Source organism: Saccopteryx bilineata, chromosome 2 (assembly GCF_036850765.1).
Source record: "Saccopteryx bilineata isolate mSacBil1 chromosome 2, mSacBil1_pri_phased_curated, whole genome shotgun sequence".
Taxonomy (NCBI): domain Eukaryota; kingdom Metazoa; phylum Chordata; class Mammalia; order Chiroptera; family Emballonuridae; genus Saccopteryx; species Saccopteryx bilineata.
The window spans coordinates 64,723,050-64,737,809 of NC_089491.1; positions in this window are offsets into that span (position 1 = coordinate 64,723,050).

Genomic DNA, 14,760 nt, shown 5'->3' on the forward strand with positions numbered 1-14,760 from the left:
GTATTTTCAAGCATCTCTTTTACTTTTGGAGAAAGATGTCACTTTACTTTGGCAAAAGATGGGTATATAGAAAAGGGGCCAGTATTCAATATATGTCAAAGTGTACTGCAAAGGATGGAAGTGTGTGTGTGTGTGTGTGTGTGTGTGTGTGTGTCTTTCAGCATTAATATCAATCCTCAAAAAAATAGGTCTGAATTGGGAGAGTACACAGTGAAAGGCTCCCAGGAGGCCTGGATCCCAATCCCAGCTCTACAGTTAAATAGCTGACCTTCCCAGTTATTCCCACAGTCCCTTATTCTTTCCAAACCTTTTTTCTTCATCATCTGTAGCCTGACATAAATATCTGTTTTCCTCTATATGAGTATTTTGGGACAAGGTTTCAAACCTAGATGGCATCTTTTTGGTATGCTACTAGGAGAAGAAAGATTACAACTGATTCAAAGTGAAATAATTTTTAGAAACAGTGAGGCATACCTCAAATCATTACTGCCCATCTTGGAGGTCTGATGATAAGTCAGTATTCTATTAAAAACAACAGTATTTTCAAAACCCTAAAGGAGGTGAGAAGAAAAATGTCAGAGCTAAAGACAAAAGTTTCTATCAATGTATCTCACACTTCCATGTGATCAGTATCATCCCAGGGTCTTGTAAAACATACAAATTTCTGGGCCACATTCCAGAGATCATTAATCAGTAGGACTATAGTTGGCCAAAGAATCTACATATTTAATAAGCTCCCTAGGTAATTTTTTTTTTTTAATATGAGAGGCAGGGAGGCAGAGACAGACTCCCACATGTGTCCGTGTGGACAAGGCCCACCAGGGGTGAGGATGACGGAGATGCAGAGACCCCACTCTGGGGACCAGGTTCAGTGATGCAGATCCACCTTATTCAGGAAGTAAACTAGCTTATAGGATGTTATATAGTAGGACAAATGGCCAAAAAAGTTCAGGAGGTTGTCTGGCTGGCGCTGAGTCATTTCCGTATAGTGGGTGAGCTCCCTTCCTGGGTGTGCCCAGGAGGGTTCCGGGAGCTGGAGTATTCTCACAGCATTGTGTCAGCCACAGCTGCTAGGTAAATGCTCTGCACTCTACCTACATCTCCCCCTTCTCTTTTAATTAAGGCCAGTTGAACTTGCTTGATGACTGCTTGTTGCTGTTGTAGCTTCTGAATGCTACGCATTATGCAACGGAACCCTAGTAGAACTAAAACAACTATCTTATTATACTTATAGGCTAATAGATTAGCTAATAGGATTAAATAATAAGGCAAGCTTCTGTAATGTTTGGTTACAGAGACCTTCCAGGTGCCATTAAACATAGTTCCATTTTGATTGTAAAAAGTGGACGTAGGTCCATGCACGCCCCCTTCCCACAAAGGTCCCAGCATCCAAATATGGAACGGATGACTTGCCATAGGCTGCGTATTGCATATGGTTGCATTCTATCAGCTTCCGATGCCAAACTCAGACATTGATGGTCTGTGCATCCGGGCCAGAGGCAATGCAGCAGTCTCTCCAGGGAATTCCTTCTTGAGAGTGCTCTTAGATGTTCGTTATACAGGAACGGGCAAAGAGGCAACCCTGGGAAGGCAAGGTTAGTGGGGCGGGCCCAGCTGTTGGTAGCTAAGGGGAGGAGGGCTTGTACCGTTTTCAGCAAAGTCCCCCATAGTATGATTTTGAAGGAGAACCCACCCCTCTGAGGGGACGGTGTTATTTTTCAGAGTAAACTTAAGTAGCATTGGGTCACTGAGGTTACCCCATATAGTGCTGTTCCACTGTTGGGATTCCCAGCCACTACTGTCACAAGGGAGACTAAGGGAGCAGTTACTGGAATATACTGCTGGAAACTGTGGGCTATTAACTTCAACAGGCATAATTATGCTGGCCATCTCCTGAACTGGAGGGTTCGCAGGTGTTGGAGGCATTGTCAGTGGGGTCATCTTCTGACACCAGGAGTGGCCATATGTTCCTTCCTGGGATCCAAATTGGATGCGGGCTATTTTCTGGAAAAACACAAGCATAACCTCTTCCTTGCATTAGAAGGGGGTGTGGTCCCTGCCACTGAGCTGTGGCCGGGTCCTTCCAGTGTACTAACAGCAACGGGGTCGGTTGGATATGAAGGCCTCCCCAATGTTTATAAGCAGGAGTTACTCCTTCAGAATCAAAAGTTAAATAATTGAGAGTGAATACAGTACTGAGGAACACTTCTCCAGGTGAGACCCGGGGCATATCCCCCCTTTCTTTTTGAATTTGAAGCTTAATGTCTCTGTGTCACCATCTACAACGGCTTCTCCTTGGGGATTATAAGGAATGCCAAAGTGCTGTGTGATTTGCCATTGGGAACAAAAGGCTTTAAATTGGCTGCTGGTATAACAGGGCCCATTGTCAGTTTTAATTTCCCAAGGTACACCAAGGCAAAGCATGGCCTGTCGAAGGGCACAAATTGCATGTGTAGTTTTTTTTCCTGCTAGGGCCGTGGCCGAGACAGCTCTGGAGAAGGTGTCTACTGCTACATGTACGTAGCGGAGTTTGCCAAATTGGGGAACATGAGTGACATCTATTTGCCACACAGCATTAGGCTGTAAGCCTCAAGGGTTGACACCTTGTGGTTGTAGGGGGCCTAAGGGTAGTAAGGGCCCGCACTGTTTACATATGCGAACAAGGTGTTTGCAAGTTGCGTGAGTGAATGGGCAAACGTATGAAACCGGGCATGAAGTTGTCTGGCTTGCTCAATAGGGGAGACTGTTAAAACTAGATGATCAACTTGTGTGTTGCCTGCCGCTAGGGGGCCAGGCAAGCCAGAATGGAAGCGAAGATGCTGAATATACTAAGGGTGTTGATGCTCTTCTAACAGTTCTTTAAGCTGGCTGAAAGCCCTATCTAGTAATATCTGCTTGGGCCAGAAGATGGAATGGGCAAAGCCTTTGACTATTTGTACTGCATAAGCACTATCTGAAAAAAAAAGTTAAGGGGGTCATGTTGCCAAAGGTGTAGCGCATAGTAAATGGCTAGTAGTTCACCTACTTGTGCAGATCCCTCATAACTAAATTTGTGGAATTTAGTGCCTTCTGTTTGTGCTTTGAACACTATTCCACAATAGGACCGGCTGGCATCTGTAAATGCAAGCATGCTGTGCAGAAGAGGGGTAGATGCTGGATACGAATGAGGGGTGGTTTGTAGGGGGATTCTTTGTAGGGTCTGTAAGAGTCTATCGTTGGGGAGGTGATTGTCTACTTGTCCAGTATAGTTAGCTAAGAGTGTCTGCATTTCTAAATCATTGGCTAAGAGAAATTGTATATGGTTGAGAGGAATTGGCAAAATAAGTATATCAGGCTCTCAGCCATACAAGGTGACACAAGCTTGCCGCAGCTTCCGGCCAAGAATACAGATTGCAGTCTTGCTGTGGGTGATTTTATTGATAGATAGCTGGCTATATGCTAAATGTACCCAATAAAGGGGTTTGTTTTGAAACAGAACACTGGTAGGAATGCCTTTTGTGGCTAGGACAATAGCTGAGATTGGCTGATCAGGTTCTAATCTAGCTGTCCACACAGCTAATAGCAGTGTTGATATTCGCTATAACCTATTTTGCTGCTGTAGTTAGACAGCAGATGCTAGTAGGCTCTATGTTGCCCTCAAGGAGGGAGAATAGGGGGTCTAATTCGGCAGTGGAAATATCAATAGATAGGTATCCACATATCCAGTTTATTTGGCTGCATAGCTCTTGTAATTCATGTAAAGAGCATTGTTGAGGGATTGCGAGCATAGGGGAAATAGGTATAATTTCTTCCCCTATGTGGTACCCTAAGAAAGTAAAAGGCAGCAAGGTCTGTACTTTCTCTGGTGCTACAGAAAGCCCAATGGCATTCAGATTAGTTAAGAGCTGCTGGTAACATTCTTCTAAGATCGTAGGATCGACATGAGCTATTAATATGTCATCCATATAATAGTAGATGAGGCACTGTTCCTGTAATGGTTGTGTTGCCATGCTTACATAGTACTGGCAAATGGTGGGGCTATTTTTCATGCCTTGCGGTAGGACTGCCCATTGATACCGTTGAACTGGAAGGGCATGATTAATAGAAGGTACAGTAAAAGCAAAATAAGGCTTGTCCTCTGGATGGAGGGGGATTGAGAAAAAACAATAATTTTAATATGGGCAGCTCGTGGCACTGCAGAGGGATGTGGCAAGCCTGGTTGTAAAGTGCCCATCTTTGCCATGTGCTTGTTAATAGCCCTTAAATCATGAAGGAACCTCCATTTTCCAGATTCCTTTTTCTGAATTACAAAAACAAGCGAATTATGAGAACTAGTGGAAGGCTCAATATGTTTGGCTTCTAATTGTTGCTGAACTAGTTTTTGTAATTCTTTTAATTTAGAGGCTGTTAATGGCCACTGCTCAACTCAAACTGATTGGTCAATATCCCATGTAAGTTTGATGGGTTCAGAGTTTTTAATTGAGCAGTGGCCTTTAGAATTGGGGGGGGGGGGGGACTGGTTGGTAATAGAGACACGGAGTAAAGACAGCACATCCCGTCCCCAAAGTGTATGTTGACAAGTTAGTCATAAATAAAGGACTGAAAACTCCAGTCACCCTGTCAGGATCTGTCCAATGGAGTGGCCAGATGGCTTGTTGGGCCAGTCATACTCCACTAACTCCTTGTACTAAAGGTCTGGGCCACATAGCCCAGCCTTCCTTTTTATCTTCCTCTCTGATTACAGAAACATCAACACCAGAATCTATGAGCCCAAGGATGGAATGGCCCTCTACTCGCAGGGTTAGAAAGGCCTTATTCTGGGTTAAGGGTAAGGTTCATAGACTCCTGTGTGGAGTTGCTCTCTTATGGGCGGGGCTGAGAGCTGCCCCACTTCTCATTTAAAGGCTCTAGAGCAGTGGTCCCCAACCCCCGGGCCATTTGGTACCATTCCACAGAGAAAGAATAAATAACTTACATTAATACTGTTTTATTTATATTTAAGTCTGAACGATGTTTTATTTTTTTAAAATAACCAGATTCCCTCTGTTACAGGGGTCTTCAAACTTTTTACACAGGGGGGCTGTTCAGTGTCCCTCAGACCGTTGGAGGGCCGCCACATACAGTGCTCCTCTCACTGACCACCAATGAAAGAGATGCCCCTTCCGGAAGTGCGGCGGGGGGCCGGATAAATGGCCTCAGGGGGCTGTATGCGGCCCGCGGGCCATAGTTTGGGGACGCCTGATGACGCTTGTCTAGTAAGTCTGACAATTATATTTTAAAATACCACAGTTTTTACGCCGGTCACATAATTTTATTTTGTGCATTTATCTATCCCACCCTAAAGTCTGGTCCGTGAAAATATATTCTGACATTAAACCAGTCCATGGCCCAAAAAAGGTTGGGGACCTTTCCATCCACGGTGGTGATTGAGCGACAATCTCGCTTCCAGTGAAATCCCTTTCTACAAACGGGGCACACAGAAAGTGGTTTTTTATTGTTCTTTCTTTTCTTGTTAGGGCACTGCTGTGCAAAATGTCCTGTGCCCTTGTATTCAAAGCAGGCCTCTTGTGTCTGTTGGTCCCCCTGATGAGAAATGCTTGACTGGGCTGCAAGAGCAGTAGCGAGGGCTGCTGCTAAGTTGCTTCCCATATCTCGGCAGGCAAGGACCCAATCATGTAGGGGTGCAGCTCTACTGGGCCCTATTGCCTGTCTACACTTTCCATTGGCGCTTTCCCACACCAATACTTTAGTTAGAGCATCGGCCGTAACAGTGTGCGTAACTTCACCCTTTACAGCTCCTTGGACCCTTCCTAGAAAATCTAAAAAAGGTTCATTGGGACCCTGAAGCAATTTGGAAAGCTTTAAGGACCTTCCATGAGCATTAGTTTGTGTAAAGGCTTTAGTGGCACATAGGTGCACTTAGTCAAAATACTGAGGGGGTCCTATAGCCTGTACAGTGGGGGAGGCAAATTGTCCTTCTCCTTTAAGGGCTTCCGGGGGGAGGTTAATACCAGCCCTTTGATTTCTTTCACCTATTATTTCACATTGCTCATTATATTAAGATTTCCATTGAGGCCCTGGCCAGTTGGCTCAGTGGTAGAGCGTAGGCTTGGCGTGCAGGAGTCCCGGGTTTGATTCTCAGCCAGGGCACACAGGAGAAGCGCCCATCTGCTTCTCCACCCCTCCCCCTCTCCTTCCTCTCTGTCTCTCTCTTCCCCTCCCGCAGCCAAGGCTCCATTGGAGCAAAATTGGCCCGGGAGCTGAGGATGGCTCTGTGGCCTCTGCTTCAGGCACTAGAATGGCTCTGGTTGCAACAGAGCAATGCCCCAGATGGGCAGAGCATCGCCCCCTGGTGGGCACGCCAGGTGGATCCCAGTCGAGCACATGCGGGAGTCTGTCTGACTGCCTCTCCATTTTCAGCTTCAGAAAAATAAAAAAAAATTAAAAATTAATAAATAAATAAAAAGATTTCCATTGAATTAAGTCTCCCATGGTAAGGACTGCTCGGGCTAACGTTTTCCAATCATGAGGACAATTTAAATCAATACTGATATTTTCAAGTAATTGCTGAACATAGGGAGAATGAAGGCCATCTTCCTGGATAGCTTTTCTGAGAGTAACGACTGTTTTTTGGTCATGTGGATACCAAGCTTGTGGTCGTGCAGCAGTAGGGTTAACACTGACTGGAAAAATGTGAGGGGACTCTAGTTCTAATTCTACATGGGAAATATCTCTTTGCTGACACATGGGGGTGTGTAGGCTGGCCCATGGGTCTGCAGCTAGAACACATGTTGGAGTTAAAGCTGGGGTAGAAAATGGAGTCTGAGAGGCTGGGGTGGGGCATTGAACCCTGGCAGGGAATGTGGAAGTAGAGACTTCCACTCCTTCCGGTGGCGGAGCTGATGGTGCGGTTTCTAATGTATCTAGTTTTGTTTCTGCACGCTCAGCTGTGATTTTGTCAAACTCGGAGGCTAAACTACAGTGTGTCCATAAAGTCATGGTGCACTTTTGACCAGTCACAGGAAAGCAACAAAAGACGATAGAAATGTGAAATCTGCACCAAATAAAAAGAAAACTCTCCCACTTTCACACCTATTCAGTGCAGTTCGATATGGGCTCACGCACAGATTTTTTAGGACTCCTTAGGTAGCTATCCCGTATAGCCTCTACAGACTCATCACTAACTGATGGCCTACCAGAACGGGGTTTCTCCACCAAACTGCAGGTTTCCTTCAACTGCTTATCCCACCAAGTAATATTATTCCTATGTGGTGGCGTTTCATTATAAACGCGCCGATATTCACGTTGCACTTTGGTCGCGGATTCGAATTTAGCGAGCCACAGAACACACTGAACTTTCCTTTGTACCATCCACATCTCGACTGGCATGACCATGGGCTGCTCCTCTGTATACATGGTGTTACATCATCATCTGCACATACGCACATGCTGCCACATCATCCTACAGAAACTTGGAGGGCTTTTCTTTTCACCTTGGTGCAGATTTCACATTTCTATCATCTTTTGTTGCTTTCCTGTGACCGGTCAAAAGTGCACCATGACTTTACGGACACATTGTACTTTCATCCTCAGTGGAGGGGGGTGAATAGGGAGGTAGGGGCTCCTCAGAGAGAGGGGTAGCCTGTAATATTTTTGGTACTGGTGGAGGGTCCCCAGCAGGAGCACTGGTCAGGCAGGCATGTATCGCTAACAGAGCAGGAATGAGGCTGAGAGGGAAGAGTTTGTCCTTCATGTACTCAGCCAAACAGATACACCAGAAAGCTCAGGCCCAAGTATCAGGGTCCCAAAGAGGCACATCCCAGAGCCAAGGGTTAAAACCTGAGAGGATTTCCCGGTAGGTACAAAGATTCTTTTCACTAACTTTAACTCTCCTACTCTGCAATAGGGCATAGAGGGCTCAAGCTCGTGGGGCTCGGGAGTAAGAGAGAAGGTTTCCCATTGCAGAGGGTCACTCACCCATCCCTTGGATGCCGGTTGGGTCCCTGTTTGGGCGCCAGTATGTGGACAAGGCCCACCAGGGGTGAGGACGACAAAGATGCAGAGACCGACTCTGGGGACCAGGTTTAATGACGCAGATCCACTTTATTCAGGAAGTAAACTAGCTTATATACATGGGTTCAGCCAATAGGATGTTATAGTAGGACAAATGGCCAAAAAAGGAGGCTGGCTGGCTGGCGCTGAGTCATTTCCATATAGCAGGTGAGCTCCCTTCTTGGGTGTGCCCAGGAGGGTTCTGGGAACTGGAGTATTCTCACAGCACTGCATCAGCCACAGCTGCTAGGTAAATGATCTGCGCTCTACCTATATGTCCGGATTGGGATCCAGCCGGCAAGCTTCCTAACAGGCAATGCTCTGCCTGACTGGGCCACAGCTCTGTTGCTTGGCAACTGAGCTATCTTAGCACCTAAGGCCAAAGCCATGGAGCCATCCTCAACACCAAGGGACCAACTTGGCTTGAACCATTCGAGCCATGGCTGTGGGAGGAGAAGAGAAAGACAGAGATGGGGAGGGAGAGATGGAGAAGCAGATGGTCACTTCTTCTGTGTGCCCTGACTGGGAACCCAGGACATCCATACACTGGGACCATGTCTACTACTGAGCCAGCTGGCCAGGGCTGGTATTTCTTTTTTGTAATTTTTTTTCTTTACCAAGTAAGAGAAGAGGAGATAGAGAGACAGACTCTTGCATGTGCCCCCACCAGGATCCACCTAGAAACCCCTCCACCCCAGATATCTGGGGCAGATGCTCTGCCCATCTGGGACTAAGCTCACAAAAAAGCTATTTTTAGCACCTGAGATAGACGCTCCACAGAGCCATCCTCAGCAGCCAGAGCTGATGCACTCAACCAATGGAACCATAGCTGCAAGAAGGGAAGAGAGAGAGAAAGAAAGGGGATGGGAAGGTGTGGAGAAGCAGATGGTCGCTTCTCCTATGTGCCCTGACCGAAATCAAACCTGGCACATCCACAAGTGAGGCCAACATTCTACCACTGAGCCAACTGGCCAGACTACCCCTTATGTAATTCAAAAGCAGGTAGTCCATTTAGAACACTTTGAGAAACACTATTCATTCCCAATCATATACATATATATATAATTAAGATGTTTAAAGGCAATGAAGTAAAAACTAACTTTTAGAAAGTAGAAAGTGAACTTGATTAAATGTAAAGTCTGGGACAGAAGAGATAAGACCCTCTCAAGAGTAGGGTGAGGAAGAAGGATTCACAGCAATTTCTCAAAATGTCTCTAAGGTTATCCGCCCGATCCAGTTGGTGAAGAGGATGGACAAAAATCAACACTCACAAGAGTCAGAGGCCACCTAAAATTGGAAGGAAAACATAGAAAGATAGATACAGCCACAGAATAAACAGTCATTGGGGTGGTAGAATTGTTGAGGCCTATAAAGGTGGAAGAGATTCAGCAAAGTCACTGGTCAGAGGAGGAGAATCTATTCATCAAAAAGGACAGTAAGAACCAAGTGAGAAACAATAAAAATATGATTGTCCTTATATTTAAGAAAACATGATAGCCTGACCAGGTGGTGGCGCAGTGGATAGAGTGTCGGACTGGGATGCGGAAGGACCCAGGTTCGAGACCCCGAGCTCACCAGCTTGAGCGCGGGCTCATCTGGCTTGAGCAAAGAGCTCACCAGCTTGGACCCAAGGTCGCTGGCTCCAGCAGGGGGTTACTTGGTCTGCTGAAGGCCCACGGTCAAGGCACATGTGAGAAAGCAATCAATGAACAACTAAGAAGTCGCAACGCGCAACGAGAAACTGATGATTGATGCTTCTCATCTCTCTCCGTTCCTGTCTGTCTGTCCCTATCTCTGCCTCTGTAAAAAAAAAAAAAAGAAAAGAAAAGAAAAGAAAACATGATATACAATGTTTGTGGAGTTTGTGGGAAATAAGTAAAAATATATTCAACATAAAATTATCTTTTAAAAGTATTCTACAAGAACTTTAAAATAGATGACAAAGTACTTTGAAAAATACAAACTTATTTGACTGACACTCCTCATCTTGGAATATCTCCTTGCTTATATTACCTTATTATTTTTTTAACTTCTGATTTTTTACAAATTTATAAGCATCTCCACCTCTTGGAAGCCTATCTGATTACTCCAACTAAATTTTATCTTACTCTAAATTATTTTAACTCTCTGTTAGTCAAATAAGTTTGTAAATATGATATGTATGTTCGCTCGCTTATAGTTTGCATTGGGTGTGGAATACAGGCTGTAAGTTGGCAAGGTCCTCATAGCCTAAGGCAGTGATGGGCAATCTTTTGAGCTTGGTGTGTCAAAATTTGCCAAAAAACCAAGCATAACTCTGGTGGTGTGTCACTTTGAGAAAAAGCTATAATTTGGTGATATTTATAGTTTAAATAACAAAAATGTATAATTGTAATATATAACTGTATTTAATAAACCAAGAACTAATTATTTATCTTACCTGCTTAGTGACTTCTTTGTTCATCTGTCAGTTGGTTACTTTTGTTGGTCTTGATATTATTTAACTTGTGTGGGGTTCCGTGAACTAAGATAAGTGAAGGGGAGGGTGAATTCTTTAACTAACCTGCCTATTAGTGACTTTTTTGTTGTTGAGTTTTATTAGCTAAATCTTCAATTGAAGGTTGGCATTTTGTACACTTCAAGCCCAAGCAAGTACTACTAACTTCATCTGTCAATCTGTTTATTTTGTTGGTTTTGATATTATTTAACGCTGAGAATAAGGTCTCACAAAAGTACGTAGAGGGAAAAATTGTGAGTAAAGCCATTGCTATACTTTTCAGGGTGCTAAAAGTGTCTGGTAATCGGTTCCAGGCACTCCATATTTCCTGCTCGTAGTGGCACTCCTCTTGATTCTCCAAGCGGCACCTTTCCGGATTCTCAAGCTTTGACCTCAAGTTGACAAACACCTGAGCCCAGATGCTGTCTTGAAATTCTGCAAGTTGCATCTTACGTAAATTAAGATGGCTGTCGCTATTTCTAATGATGAGAAACAGCACTCATAGCACAGGCCCTCGCCTCTCTCAGCCTCCCCCTCACTTATCTCAGTAATGATGGTCAATTAGAAATCCACAACACCCCAGAACAGTAGATTGGATGATGGATGCTGTGGTTATGTGGTTGCTGGTAATGGCGATCACAAGGCCCCCAGAGATTCGTCCCTCACGGCATTCTGCTGCTCCCTGCTCCGCTGGCCAGAAGTGAGGTCAAAGATCCCCTAACGGCCTAACTGGAAGTCCCAGAACTAGACGCTCTGTGCCAGAGTTCTATTGTTTTGGCCTACAGACCTCCAGCACAGTGTCTACACTACAGCAAATGTTTTATCCTCGGGTCCTGCACCTGGCCGTGCAGGAGCCAAGGATGAAACGTCCTTCTCGGGATGTGGCCCCATACTTCTCTGGTATGCAGCTATATGCGGCCTCGTGTCATCAAAAATGGCTACGCGTGTCAGTGCTGACACGTAGGTTCGCCATTACGGGCCTAAGGCTTAGTTTTAAGACTAAGCCTTTTCCACCCTTTTAATACTAAGATCTTTTCAACATCCTTCTAATACTAAGCTCTTTTCAAAACTAAGCTTTTCCCCACACCCTTGACTGTTGCATGATGTGGGGTGGTGCACTCTTATGAGGAATCCCATTTATGCCTCAGATAAGTAGCTTTGTATCAAAGTCTTTCTTATTTGTATATTGGCTTAAAGGCTTTAATTTCTACACTATAAAATAAGGCGGACCAGGCTCTCTTTCTCTCAGATCCTGCCATTAGCATTGCAGAGGAGAGGCAGCCAAAATGGCAGAGTGCTGAAGGAGAAGCCAGTTTGTGCAGAGTTTGTGCAGTGAAAAAGAGATGGGAAACAGAGGTGAGTAAGGCTGGTGAGGTAGAAACCTTTGATCCAGATGAGTCAGTGGCTTTGGGAGCCTTAATGGAAAGGGAAGTGTTTTTCCACTGTGTGTATTTCTCGCCTGCCGGGTGTGAGCTAGGATTAAAGGTAATGGCCCACCAGTTCTTGGTTCTGTTGTTTCATTACCATCTGTCCAAATCAAATGCGAACCTGCATAGGCCAGGCGGCTGTGATGGTGGCCATGGCTACTGGCCTTATACTCTCTCATACCTTGAGTATTTCTGCAGGTATGTTATCAATCAGACTCTTTCCCTGAATTACTCCCCAAACCCAAGTGATCAACAGAATTATCAGAAAAATATATATATACAGAAGACAGGACCCCACTCCCACTATAAACCTCCTGAATCAGAATTTTGGAGTGAGGCTTGAGGTGAAGCAGAGAAGGCATATATATGTTTTTTATATTCCTCAGTTACAAATCCCTCAAGATCAGGGCCCTTTTATTTCCTATGTGTCTTTCACTGTGCATACCACATTTTAAACAGACACAATAAAAATTTGTCCATTTTTCTAATAAAATTATTTACCAATTTATTTTTTATTGAATTAATTGGGGTGACACTGGTCAATAAAACCATACAGGTTTTAAGTATACAGTTTTATAACACATCATCTACATACTGCATTATTTTTCCAATGAATTGATTGAGTGAATATTCCCAAGAAGACCAGGTGGTGTCACTCCTGCCTAATTAATATTTCTGGCCCAATGAAAATCATCTCACTTAGCAAAATTTGACCTTCCCTGGACTGATTGATTCTTTACTTAAATCCATCTCTCCATAGATCTTCTTTCCTAAGAGAGAATTTCATAAACCTTGCCAAGAAAATAGATAGCAAAATCTAAATATAGCAAATAACTTGTGTTCTCTGAAAGGAAATGATGGCCTGTCCTGAGGCTGCTAAGCTTCATGTAAGGAAGCAAGAACTAAAAAGTGCAGAAGCAAGTCTCTCCTTGGCCCAGGGCCTGAGATTTCATTGCATTCTGTTCTTGACATTAGCATTCCAAGCTTAAGTAACAAAAGCTTGACAAGCTTGCAAGTAAAACAATTCCAAATAGATTGCGTTCTTATTCACCTTTTGCAACCCAATTAGTTTTCAATAACATATACAGTTATTATTTGAAATTTGAAATTTCTTTTTATGTCAACTACTTTAATGTTATTGATTTAAATTACTCCTGATTTCTGAATGAGCAAAGCAATCTAGGTTTACCATGAGCTATTTATTATGGGACTTCTAAGGCAATATAGAACCCTCAGCTATGACAGAATTTTACTAAGAGGTTGAGAGAGAACATGCTTTCCAAAAGCAAGCTCAGATCTGATCTGTTTATATTTTAACATTCTTGAATTCCAATTCTCAAATTGCATCAAAACTCCATTATACTGGTTGAAGGTCAGTGAACTCTATATTTATGGGTCCAAAAAGTCTTCAAAGTCCTCTAAAATCCTTCTTCGGGTCTTGATCTCCATTTGAGCATCTATCTCCAGAAAAGTAGATTTCCTGGGTAATCAGCACCCTCTTCATATTGATTGACTATAAAATTATTGTGTTCAGAAGCTTAAGTTTTAATGAAGAGAGAAGCATTAAATTGTAAACAGATGGCTCCCCTCCTTAACCTTTGTTAGCTGGGTAGTCCTAGACAAGAGATCTGAATTGTAATCACCCCTAGATTGCTCTCCTTTAAGACTTATCCTCTAAACATTCACTATACTATCCTAGCTTTTACAGTGAATGTCCAGCCTCTACTAACATTTTACAATAATCTTCTGGAAAAGTTTGTGTGTCCTTGGCTGCCAATCAGTCATTTCACTCATAGGGCATCAAGCTAGTCCCCATCCATCCCCACTTAGTATTAAAGAAACACTGGCCTTTGGGGTTAACCACTTACTGCCCAACACTCTGTTCAGAGATGGTGTCAATAATGTTGTTAGACCTGGATGTCTTTTGGGTTTCAGTTGGGGAAGGTGGGGAGCTCTTCTGAAACAATAGCAATGCTGCCCCCCCCCAAAAAAAAGGAAGCAGATTTTTAGAATACTCTTCATTTAGCCAGGACTTACCCTCATTGGAAAAGAACTCTCTAGACTAGAGACTCATGTGAAAATAAAAGTTAATATTCTAAGTTGTCAATACCAGATTTGTGTTCTTTAACAAGGAGTATTAACCATGGTGTTTGCCAAGAGCATTGAAATTCATTTCTTTCTCTTCCCATGCCCCTCTTTTCTTTTCTTCTCTCTTTCCCCTCTGTTCTTCTCCCCTTCTCTTTTGTCCCCTCCTTCCCCTCCTCTTCTTTTTGTTTTTCTAGTTGAAAGAAGAAAGAAAGAAAGAAAGAAAGAAAGAAAGAAAGAAAGAAAGAAAGAAAGGAAGGAAGAAGGAAGGAAGGAAGGAAGGAAGGAAGGAAGGAAGGAAGGAAAGAAGGAAAGAAGGAAGGAAGGAAAGAAGGAAAGAAGGAAAGAAGGGAAGGAGAAAGAAAGAAGAAAGAGAAAGAAATACTCTTCTTTCTTCCCTAGACTGCAAGATGCTACATGCTGCATTACTTCCAGAACTCGATTACTATCTCCCAGCTTCCTGCATGTCCAAAGGCTAAGTAATGAACTGTCTTTCTTTTAGAGAAGTTTATAACACCAGCTGGTTAATATCTATAGACTTGCATGCCCTACCCCCTCACCAACTCTTATCTCTCACTCCCACCCATTCAATCTCCACCCTCCCAACACAACCGTGGTATCAAAAATGTATCAGATTAAAGACTTTCTATTCCTTGGCATCTAAATTGGGAACCTGAGCCTCAGTCAAGATGTTGTTGTACAATGTTGGGTTATAACTGTCAACACATTTCAAGTCACTTT